Here is a 12,287-nt window from a genome sequence, read left to right on the forward strand (position 1 = left end):
GCTCCACGTCAGAACCAGTGGCAGGAAGTAGTGGTCACTTCATTTCAGGTAAAGGATGGTCATTGCATATTTGTCCTCCATGTGTGCTTTAGGTATGTTCCATATAGCCCTCTTTTTTGTTGGGTCAGTTGCAGGGAATGTCATATCCCTTGAACCTGTGTCTGACCAACGAGATATTAACGAAGGTCAAATATTTGATGAAGACACTGTGTCTGATTATTCATCAGGAGGAGAGGTACATTTTCCAAATAATGTTTGATCAAACTCCACTCTGATCAGTCCCATGTGCCCCAATCACATTTGGAAATCCTGGTAATGAGAATGTTAGGCTGATTGTGGGATTCTTTATGGAACTGTGGGTGTTTTAGCCTGTGTATTACCTACCTGCAATGGCATGAAACGCCTCTTTTATTGTCTGCACACGCAGGTGTCCAGGAAACACAATGAAAACCTGAAGGAAATGTTTCAGAGCCAAACAGACTTTACGAATTGCCTGGCAAACTGCACTTTTAGTTAGATGTTCCGCATCACCTACAGTATATAAAAAAGTGCCGCTTGCAAGAAACCTCAAAGCAATGCATACTGTCTGTGTGGTTGTGAGAGCCCGACTTCGCCGAGTTTGACTTCGAATATACGGAGCTAATAAATCTTTGAGGTACAATATTCCCCCTCGGCTAAAGCGGTATCTTTCGTACAGAATTTCCTCCAGGGGCAATAAAGGATCTTGCCGATCGCGCAAAACCCTCTTCTTTATATGAAATTCTCTTCGTATAATTTGCACACCAATATCAATTGGTCGCTCATTCATGAACGGCGAAGCCCTGACTGGATGACTTCCACACCGTCACTGATCACGTGTGTAAACTAATCCATGTTTACGCAGAACAAACCTGCTCCGAGCAGGTTTGCGGATTTGGATGTGTTGCTATGACAACACTTCCAGCAAGAGTTTCAAAAAACCGACAGATCCAGGATCAGGCCAAATCGTCAACAATTACATCCGGCTAAGCGAGTAATCCACGTACGACAAATACCCCCAACATCTAAAAGAAAAAGGTTAAAAGCACTAGCAACTGAAATTGTCAATGCTCAGAGCTGCTAGATTCAGTCTTCATGATAGAATAAGAAACTTGGCAATATGTAAAATCTCAATCTGGAGAAAAAACACTGTTTCACCAGATTTTAAATATTCAGCTCAAGTCGTTTGCCCACATAGTAAGCATGACCATTGAGTGCCTTAAATAAAAGGAGTATGATGTACACCAAACTAAAACACCAAGGAATAAATCATTTTTTGCCAGTCCAGGATGTACACTGTTTAAACTGGGGTATTGGGGGCATGGTCTGTCTACTGTATCATACTGTAACCCTAACTAGAACAAAGTGAAGTGATGTCTTCAGCATATATTTTAATTATAAATTTCACAGACATGAGAATGCATAATACAGCTGCTGCGCCTTTACTGATAGTTTGAAGTGGCAATGACATTTTTGTACACCTGTGAAAATGTACAGCTTACAATCTCCCTTGACTCATAGTTCTTTATTTAAAAATCACTTTTTAAGGTGATCAGCACTCGTGTCACCATCCTACTTGCAAGTTACAACTACTGTATGCCATACTGCAGCCTAGAATCATCAACAGTCTTCATGCCTCTTGTATAAAGAATGGAAACAGTGAAAGCCCCACGTACTCTGTTCCATTTACATTCCTAAATGAAAGTTTAGAAAGGTTATATAAAGCAGAGTTAGTAAAGATAACATTGGCAGAGATAGATATGTACATAATTTGTAAATAATATAATAAAAAAATCACAGATTAATATGCCACCTCCTCACAATGTTTTTTATTAGTAAATGTTAAGTTGTTTTGTCGTCCCACTAAGTGTATATATAACGTTAAACTTTCTCACTTGTTGAACCATGACATTCTCACTTCAGTTATTTACATAATTAAATGTCATTTCAGTTTCAATACTTGTATAAAAATCTACGGATAAGCAGAGATGGACGCATGTGGGGAAATCTAGACAGTCACACAACAAATTTGAACATTTTGAAGCTGCATTTTCATAATTCCTTTGTTCCGTTCAAAACCTCTACCCTTCCCCCAGCTCCCACCCACATTTCCTATTTTCATCTAAACAGTCACCCCTTTAAATCAAACCACAGGCGCCGAAGGCCATCTCTAATGGCAATGAAAAGAATAAATCTGGTTTGGAAGCTATGAAACAGGACAGCACTATTGCATTTCCATTGTAGCCAAGGAATTTCTCAGCCAAGGTTGCAGCGTATTGTACAGCAAAAAAGAAATTAGACACGGAGGGAATGTGAAAGCTGCCAGCCTACTGGCAGATTTTTCTCACATTTTTGTGATGGCTGCTTGTCTCCCTTGAAGTGTTACACAGCTCTTAATCACACATATGGCTATAATACAGAATCAGTCAAATTTCTTAATATTTTGGTTTTTATGGTACATGACCAGTGCTGGAGTGAAATGTCAAGCTAAAAAGCTGCCCACAGAAACTTAGTTTATTTTCTATCTACCATAAAGCACTAAGCCATGTCACATGCTGAAGCCTTTTGAACAACATTAGTGGTAGTGGTTTTAATGAAATGAAACAGTACACTCTCCAGATGTAAGAAACAAACTACGAAATTCTGCTTTTATTTTAGATATATTTACTTTGCCTGTAGTTGTTATATATAAGATAGATAGATAGATATATAAGAGGTGGACACACGCCTCTACTGCTACTATATATATATGAATGGAAGCGAAGGTCTGTGATACGGTTTGCATATTTGCCGTTGGAGATCCACAAAGGGAGAAAAAACGAATCACGTATCATAAAATAGTTTTATTCCTGAGCTTTCAACCCCTATCAGGGGTCTTCATCAGAGGATAATGCTTAGACTTACAAGAATCAAAGGCAATATATAGCAACACATTCAGTATGGGGGGGGGGGGTGGAGGTGACTAAGTCAGTATGATCAAGGGGGGGGCGGGGGGGGTTGTATAGTTTAATTATTGTGTACATGTCCTTCTTAAGTTGGCATATGCTGGGTTTATGTCCAAGTGTCTGTTGATGGCGTTTTCATCTGATAGCCAAGACTCGGCCAACTCTCTGCCGCTTTTTGTACTGGCCTTAAATTTTACTTTTACGTTGTCCCAGTTGAATGTGTGTCCTGTCGATTGAGTATGTGCATATATCAAAGATAGTGCGTCCTTTCTTCTGACGGCGTTGCGATGTTCCTGTACACGTGTTGAGATTTTTTTGACGTTTGTCCTATGTATACAGCTGAGCAAGAATTGTATGGAATACTATAAACTGCGTTTCGTGTTTCGGCTGTCGATTTCTTGTTTTTAGCATTAAACAGGACCATGCGCAGATTGTTGGTGGGTTTATGTGCTTTATCAATTTATCTTTGATATATGCACATACTAAATCGACAGGACACACATTCAACTGGGACAACGTAAAAGTAAAATTTAAGGCCAGTACAAAAAGCGCCAGAGAGTTGGCCGAGTCTTGGCTATCAGATGAAAACGCCATCAACAGACACTTGGGCATAAACCCAGCATATGCCAACTTAAGAAGGACATGTACACAATAATTAAACTATACAACCACCCCCGCCCCCCCTTGATCATACTGACTTAGTCACCTCCACCCCCATACTGAATGTGTAGCTATATATTGCCTTTGATTCTTGTAAGTCTAAGCATTATCCTCTGATGAAGACCCCTGATAGGGGTTGAAAGCTCAGGAATAAAACTATTTTATGATACGTGATTCGTTTTTTCTCCCTTTGTGGATCTCCAACGGTATATATATATATATATATATATATATATATATTGTAGCAGTAGAGGCGTGTGTCCACCTCTTGAACCCTCAGGTACCACTCCAAACACCAGGTAAAAGTCCAAGACTTCTTTATTTTACAATAATCACATGCACAAAGCACCCTCCACTCCACATTACTCATATACTAAACAATACTCCAAATACTAATACAATTACCAATCCTCCTCTCCCAGACACTTCGCCACCCTACCTCCCAGCTCAGCTCAGTGTACTGGGCTTTCCCAGAGTCCTTTATACTCCCTGACCCGGAGGTGTTCCTGCCCAACAGTCCACAAGTCCTTATTCCTTCCGGGTCAGGGTAAACAGTCCTTATCTTCACCCTGGAAGCACGTCGTTTCTTCCTGTCCCGGGATTATGACGCACTTCCGGGTTATAGGGCATATACGAGTCCACGGGCCTCCCGACAGCGACTCCCAGTGGTCCCCAGGGTATCCAGCAGGGCTGTGTATAAAAACTACATAGTCCATAAAGCCCTGCTGGAATTTGGGGCCCATCCATGCTGTCGGGAGAGCTCCTCCTGGCGGCCTGGGGGTGAGGGCCGGAATATGAAGCTAGCAATCCATCACAATATAATATTTTGTATATATATATATATATATATATATATATAAAAAACAATTAATTTAAAGAGCATATAATTGTGTTTAAACAAGTGTTAGGTGTCTGTGGCAATGCATAGTTTAAATTAACAAGTATGGAGTGCTCTGGGTTCATAGGGATGTAGGATTGAATGGTAGTGTGGGAAAGCTGCTCCATGGTGTTGATTGGGGTGATTGGCTGATCAAGCATTCATGTGTAGACACTTGTAGCTCAGTCGATTGCTTCATTAGCGTTCCAGGGTCAGTTATGGACACACCTGCATCCCTAGCAGAACACAGGGAGGAGAAAGATGCAAGGCCAGGAGAAAAATCAAGAAATGGAGAGATGACAGAAGGAGAATGAAAACGGGTTGGATTGAAAAATCTGGAGAAAAGAGGCAGGACATCTATGGGAGGTGAGGCAGGAATGAGCCACCACAGGTATGTTGTGAGGACAAGAGATGGCTGAGGCAATCTGCCAAGTACCAGAATCAGAGACTGCAGAGCACTGCTAGGAATTCCTTCTGGACGGTGTAGAGTGTGATGAGGTGAGTCTGTAGTGTGCTCTGCCTCCACAGAGTACAGACACCAGGAAACTGCTGGCAATATTTCAGAGGCATCTGCAGTCGCTGTTTAGGACAATGCAGATGGCAGTGATTAGAGCAGTAAAGATTATCAACCAGTACCAACTGACATTTGGGTGATGGTGTCTTTGTATGCTTCATTAGTCTTCTGCACTGCAGTGGTATTTTATGCAACAGACTCCTGGGATTTGGTCACTGGTTTTAACTCTTTCACGGCAGATATCGACTTTGTCAAAAGGAGGGGTTGACAATAGTAATCGACTGTGAACCATGACAAAACCCATTTTAGTTTAGACTCTCTTTGTTAGAAGGCAAGTTAGCTTCATTGGTTTCAACAAGATTCCCTGTGCTCATGTGAGTAGTGAACTACAAACTACAGCAAAAATAGCAACAACGTGGCAAGAGATCAAAGCAAATGCATAAAGTGAAATACATTGAATTGCATATTATCACTGAATTGGACTCTGACTTGTCAGACTCTGATTTTGTTACAAGTGATCAAAAACTAATAAGGTACCACCGTCACCTGATCAGTCCCCATGTAGCTTATGCGCCCACAGCAACATTCGCCTGGGAGGACTGCCTTACAATGACAAGAGGCACAAACCAGATTGTGATGCACTGCAACCGACTGCTGCTCACACCTCCCCACCATGTGAAGACAGCCTGGCAGCCAGCTTGCCACACACTCCTGGAGAACTGGCTGCCACAACACATAGCAACACCCATGTGAAACCACTGCTTTGTGTGCTTTTCAACAAACTATGTTTTGGAAAAAATATTCTGCCATCAAAGAGTTAAAGAAAAGGCTCATTTTTTTAATGAAAATTTTAGAAATGACTCTCTCTCTCTCCCATATTTAAACATTTTTATTTCCGTATTTACTGGAAATTTTAAATAATTTGTGAAACTGTACAATTTGCATTTTGTTGAAAATAAAAACAGGGCGACACGGTGGCGCAGTGGTAGCGCTGCTGCCTCGTAGTTAGGAGACCCGGGTTCGCTTCCCGGGTCCTCCCTGCGTGGAGTTTGCATGTTCTCCCCGTGTCTGCGTGGGTTTCCTCCGGGCACTCCGGTTTCCTCACACAGTCCAAAGACATGCCGGTTAGGTGGATTGGCGATTCTAAATTGGCCCTAGTGTGTGCTTGGTGTGTGTTTGTGTGTATCCTGCGGTGGGTTGGCACCCTGCCCGGGATTGGTTCCTGCCTTGTGCCCTGTGTTGGCTGGGATTGGCTCCAGCAGACCCCCGTGACCCTGTGTTCGGATTCAGCGGGTTGGAAAACAGATGGATGGATGAAAATAAAAACACTTAACCACTTTTACACCATTTCTAGCCTGTTATGCATCCTTATTCCATGGCTCGTCCCAGTCATGATAATCAACAGTTAGGGGTCCGGTGATGTTGTGCAACCAACACGGACAGTCACAATAATTAATTTAGTTTACAGGAAGAGCATAGACAGGTTAAGTGACCTATTAAACAGTCACTCCGTAAGCCATGTGGTTTTAAGCTAATTCTATGGCCACGGACTATACAATGACTTGGGAATATAGAAAGTGCATTAAAACCCTATAATTACATGCTGATCATGACAGAGTAATCAACAAAAAAACACAAATAGGATACCATGTTCTGTAATATAAATAATTAAGGGGTATGTGATGGTACAGGAATTTCAAAATTATGTGTCAGCTTTGTGTCTGTCAAGAAAGAGGATGCTCTTTATCAATACAGGCATGATGCAGACTATATCAACAATCCTTAGATAGTTTGCAGCAAAGCGCGAATATTTTAAAAACAGCAATTGCAATTGGCATACTGTACCTACTGTCAAATGAAGACACTGCCTCAATACAAACATTTAATTTGTTAGAAACAACAAAAACTTATTATGAATCGAACAGAGCTAATGTTGTACTGCTAGTGAAAAAAAATAAACAGAGTACTTTTCCCAGATTTATTGACTGTCAAATTAGTAAACACAGCATCATTATTCTTTAGCCAACACCCTTGTTCTAGTCAATTCAAGTTAAGTGGCTTTATTGTCATGCCATCAATACACAGTACTACAGCATACAGTGGCAGGAAATAATGTTCACCAGGACAGTAATGCAAATTATACACAAACACAGGACAAGTGCAAAACAGTTAAAGAATTATACTATTATATACTGAATAGAGATAAATAAAAATAGGTGCAAGAATAGAGATAAATAAAAATAGGTGCAAGAATAGACAGTGATAATTTGGAATATATTGTTTTCTAAATAAAACCATACAAGCAGAATAATTTACACTTTCTCTAAAAATGGAATAAGCCAAGGAATAGCAGAAATGAAAAATATGTCAAGTGGTAAAAGGAAAGATGCACGTAATACAACATTTCACATACAGATGAAAACACCAAAGTAGCTCTTTGTAAGTATAAAAAAATAACAGTATTATTCATGTTTCTTCAACAAAAAATACTCAAGCTTGTTTTTCCAGCTGCCTGTCTGTTTGAACTTCACTGATATCAAAATGTATAGGCACATTATACAGGCGTACAGGCATATAAGTCATATAAATGGCTGGACACCTCTTTTAACAGATATATATATATATATATATATATATATATATATATATATATATATATATATATATATATATGGGAATTGCAAGCCAGATCTTAGACACAGGTGGTAGCTTACAAGATACACTTGTAATTATTAAAGGTATAAAATATATTTTTTTTTATTACAGCTGAATGTAAACGTAAACACCTGCTTTGTATTGATGTAAAAAAAATGTGAAAATAATTTGACATGCTCAAAAACATTTTTTTTTCTTTTAATACCAACAGTGTAAGTCTCACAGAACCAGGCAGGCTAAGATAGCATTCTCATCTGCATTGTTCACAATCAATTTGCTCCAGTGTAACATGTAACGGATCTTTCAAAATCGGATACTGAATATCTGGTAGTGACTTTGTGCTTGTTGTCAATTCAACATTGTGTTTTCATATCAGTCTGACAAAAAAACTAGCCTATCATGCAACTGCCAAGTCTTAGTGGTAAGGATATACACATTACATGCACAAACATCAGCTTTTTTCATTTGGTAAAAGCCTGTACACTGAAACATAAGCTGCCAGTTATCAACAACAAAAATTCAACTGTACTTATGCATCTCATGCTGTTCCTAATTCACTCAAGTAAGACAGTTACCTAGAAGTTAGCTCACTTTAGAATAACATGTGATGGCTCTTTAGAAAGTTGATGGGTAGAGGATTTCATAAATCTGACTGGATAACATTCTGTACATAACTTTGATATGAAAATAGGCATTCAATCAATGTACAAATGAGCACAGATCTTGCCTCCACCACACTGAAATAACTATCAAGCAATTACTGCAGCTTATAGTGATAAGTTTACATTCATTAGAAAGCTTATTTTTCACTCCTTTTATGGTATACATGTCTGACTTTTGAAGCAAAGGCCTTGTCCAAACTACTATGTTTTCACATAAAAACACAAGATACTTGCCTCCATTTACACCTTCTGCCTACACTACCCTGGTATTTTCAGTGGTTAAAAACTAATTCTTAGTCTCTTCCCTGTTTGGATCCAACAAATTACAATGTCTGATTCCCTGATTAGTTACTCTTCACGAAAAAAAAACTTGTTCCAACTTATCAGAAATAAAAGGGTTGTTTTCCATGGGGCTTGCTGTGTTACTTACCCATATGCATCTAAGTTGTGTTTTAAGCCATTTTTAGAAAAATGCATGATAGAGTCGCCAGTCATACATGTGTTCAAACTGCTCAAGCACATTGGATCGGACTGACATGCCACAATGTGTCTCAGACTATACATGTACAATGCACACAAACAGTCATTGCACAATGAATTTCAGGAAATTTGATGGTAACATCAGAAAATCGGCTTGTGAGACTGTTAACACTACAAGACAGCCAACTGAAATTTCTGACATGAAAGAAAATCTGATCTTGAGACAGCCCAGTTATACCAGGCAATAGGGTATGGCAACCACTCTCATACTGCATGTGAAGGCCAGTGAACCTGAAATTTCTGGATGACTCAGTTGATGACTGCGAATCAGGCTTAAAATCGTGCCAATATAGTAGTGTGGATTTAGCCTAAAGTTATCTTAGTTAAGTGCATTGTTACCCAGTCCTGGAGGGTGCATGGGAGTTCACCCAACCAGTCTACATGTGTTTTGTGGACTTGGAAAAGGCGTTCGACCGTGTCCCTCGGGGAATCCTGTGGGGGGTGCTCTGGGAGTATGGGGTACCGGACCCCCTGATAAGGGCTGTTCGGTCCCTGTACAACCGGTGTCAGATCTTGGTCCGCTTTGCCGGCAGTAAGTCGAACCCATTTCCAGTGAGAGTTGGACTCCGCCAGGGCTGCCCTTTGTCACCGATTCTGCTCATAACTTTTATGGACAGAATTTCTAGGTGCAGCCAGGGTGTTGAGGGGGTCCGGTTTGGTGGACTCAGGATTGGGTCACTGCTTTTTGCAGATGATGTTGTCCTGTTTGCTTCATCAGGCTGTGATCTTCAGCTCTCTCTGGATCGGTTCGCAGCTGAGTGTGAAACAGCTGTGATGGGAATCAGCACCTCCAAATCCGAGACCATGGTCCTCAGCCGGAAAAGGGTGGATTGCCCTCTCAGGGATGGGAGCGAGATCCTGCCTCAAGTGAAGGAGTTCAAGTATCTCGGGGTCTTGTTCACGAGAGGGAGAAGAATGGAGCGTGAGATCGACAGGCGGTTCGGTGCGGCATCCACAGTGATGCGGGCTCTGCATCGGTCTGTCATGGTGAAAAAGGAGCTGAGCCATAAGGCAAAGCTCTCAATTTACCAGTCGATCTATGTTCCTACCCTCACCTATGGCCATGAGCTATGGGTAGTGACCGAAAGAACGAGATCACGAATACAAGCGGCTGAAATGAGTTTCCTCGGCAGGGTGTCTGGGCTTTCCCTTAAAGACAGGGTGAGAAGCTCAGTCATCCGGGGGGTGCTCAGAGTAGAGCCGCTGCTCTTCTGCATCGAGAGGAGTCGGATGAGGTGGCTCAGGGATCTGATCAGGATGCCTCCTGGACGCCTCCCTGGTGAGGTGTTCCGGGCACGTCCAACTGGGAGGAGGCCCCGGGGAAGACCCAGGACACGCTGGAGGGACTATGTCTCCCAGCTGGCCTGGGAACGCCTTGGGATTCTCCCGGAAGAGCTAGAAGAAGTGGCCGGGAAGAGGGAAGTCTGGGCATGTCTGCTCAAGTTGCTGCCCCCGCGACACGAACTCGGATAAGCGGAAGAGGATGGATGGATGGATGGATTGTTACCCAGTAACAGCCTAACACCAAATCTGCTGTTCAGTGGGCATTGTCGCAGCTGTCAAGACAATGGAGAGTCCAAGAAAAACATGTAAATGACATTTTAATGGAAGAGACTGTGCTTAAATTTGAATTTTTTTGCCTTTTTTTTATTTTTATTTTCATGGTGTGAACTCTGCAAGTCCTTTTCAACGCAACAATCCCTTCAATACCAAATACTTTCTTGCAGGTATTGTGATAAGTGTGCCAGTTAGAAACTCATTCAATAGAGAGAATAAAACTACAAAAAGACTTGCAACAAATATTAAAAAAAGAATTTTTTTTTTTTTTTTAGTATTCATTTCCTTGCTTAACATTACATACAATAATGAAAAGAAATGTTATGAAGAACTGGTTAATGAACCACATTACAGAAAACAATATCATTTGTATGGATCACTGGTCCTTTCTTTGTTATGCTAAATTGGCTAAGTGGGTTAGAAGATTCATTTTTGTATAAACGTTTCTGTACACACAATTATGTACACATGATCATACTACCACCTAACTAATTCTAATAATGTTTTGAAAAAAGTATGCAGAATTCATTACATTGACATAAATGTCACGAAAATTTCTATGTATTACAATTACAAAGAATAGGTGTTGAATATCCGTATCCAGCATGTGTAACTTACCAAAAACTTCAAAAAAGAAAAACGCACACACTCTTGTGGAACATTTTAAGGTTTAGAAGGTTTGTTTCCTGGCCAGCAGCACAATATCCTAAAAGGAAGTTCTTCAGTACACAATTGTATTGGACTAATTTCTTCTGACACTCATTACTACAAATTTGTTCAACAAGCAGCAGAAATGAGAACCTCCAATATGCAGGTTCACATACTGTATAGACAAACTATTAATTCATGCTCAATGTTCCACTCTGTTCCATTTTCCTGACTGCTTGTGTGGGGAACAGCCCGGACACAGACAGGCAGACATCGTTTTAATGCACCACACACATTTATTTGCAATATTTTACAAAAAGTGAACACGCATACCCCAGTGCCGCAGCACCAATCACCCCAAAGTCCAGGCCTCATAATGCCTCTCTCTCTCTTTCTCTCTCTCTCTCTTCAAGTCTGCCTCCACTCCTCTCCTCCGATCTCCGTCCTCTTCCACCCGATCCACCCATCGAATGGAGGGAGGCGTCCCCTTTTATCCCCACCTGGATGTGCTCCAGGTGCCTCCCAATGAGTGCCTGCCGGCACTCCCCACTGAGGCGGAAGTGCTGGCTGTGCACCCGGAAGCACTCCGGGTGTCCCTGGTCTTCTTCCCCCCCAGCACTTCCGGGTGTGGTGGAAGTGCTGAGGGCCAGGGCTCCTTAGGCATCTGGGCGCCCTCTGGCAGTGACCACGGCCCCCTACAGGGTTGAGCTTCTAAGCTCTGTTCCAGTGGTCCCCAAAGCCACCAGGCATAAGCCCTCTTCCGGCCCTTTTGGGCGTCCCAGCTGGGTACCAACCCTAGCCGCTTGCCACACTTGTCAATAACTAATGTACTTGAAGTATACGGAAAATCCTTAAAAAATCAATTTGCTTATGTTTTATCTCTGAATATTCACAGGAAATTGTACTTTTTGGTATTTAGATTTACAGATTAATACTACAAAAGCAATAAACCCCAGAAATCCATTTGAAAATAGACTTTGGGTAAAATAAAAATACAGTAGCATCTCCGGTTCTTTGCCGAGTTGAATGTGGCTCTTCTGCTTTTCATTTATGTGGAAAAGAGCAAATTCCATTAAATTCCCAAAATGATCATTTCAGAACATTTTGTAATTGTATAAGAGCAAATGGCTGTTTCAATGTCAGCAGTTTAGATATTTAGAAAAAAAATCAATAGTGGCAGGAAAAGCAAAAGGAAAAAAAAGTCTGATTAC

General features: G+C 41.2%; 1 protein-coding gene across 1 annotated transcript in view; it reads right to left on the bottom strand.

Annotated features, from left to right (window-relative positions):
* Window positions 1-12,287, bottom strand: part of atrnl1b (attractin-like 1b) — a 1,074,694-nt gene that overhangs the window by 1,036,347 nt on the left and 26,060 nt on the right. The window lies entirely within an intron of this gene.

This window comes from Erpetoichthys calabaricus, chromosome 2, assembly GCF_900747795.2.
Source record: "Erpetoichthys calabaricus chromosome 2, fErpCal1.3, whole genome shotgun sequence".
Classification (NCBI taxonomy): domain Eukaryota; kingdom Metazoa; phylum Chordata; class Cladistia; order Polypteriformes; family Polypteridae; genus Erpetoichthys; species Erpetoichthys calabaricus.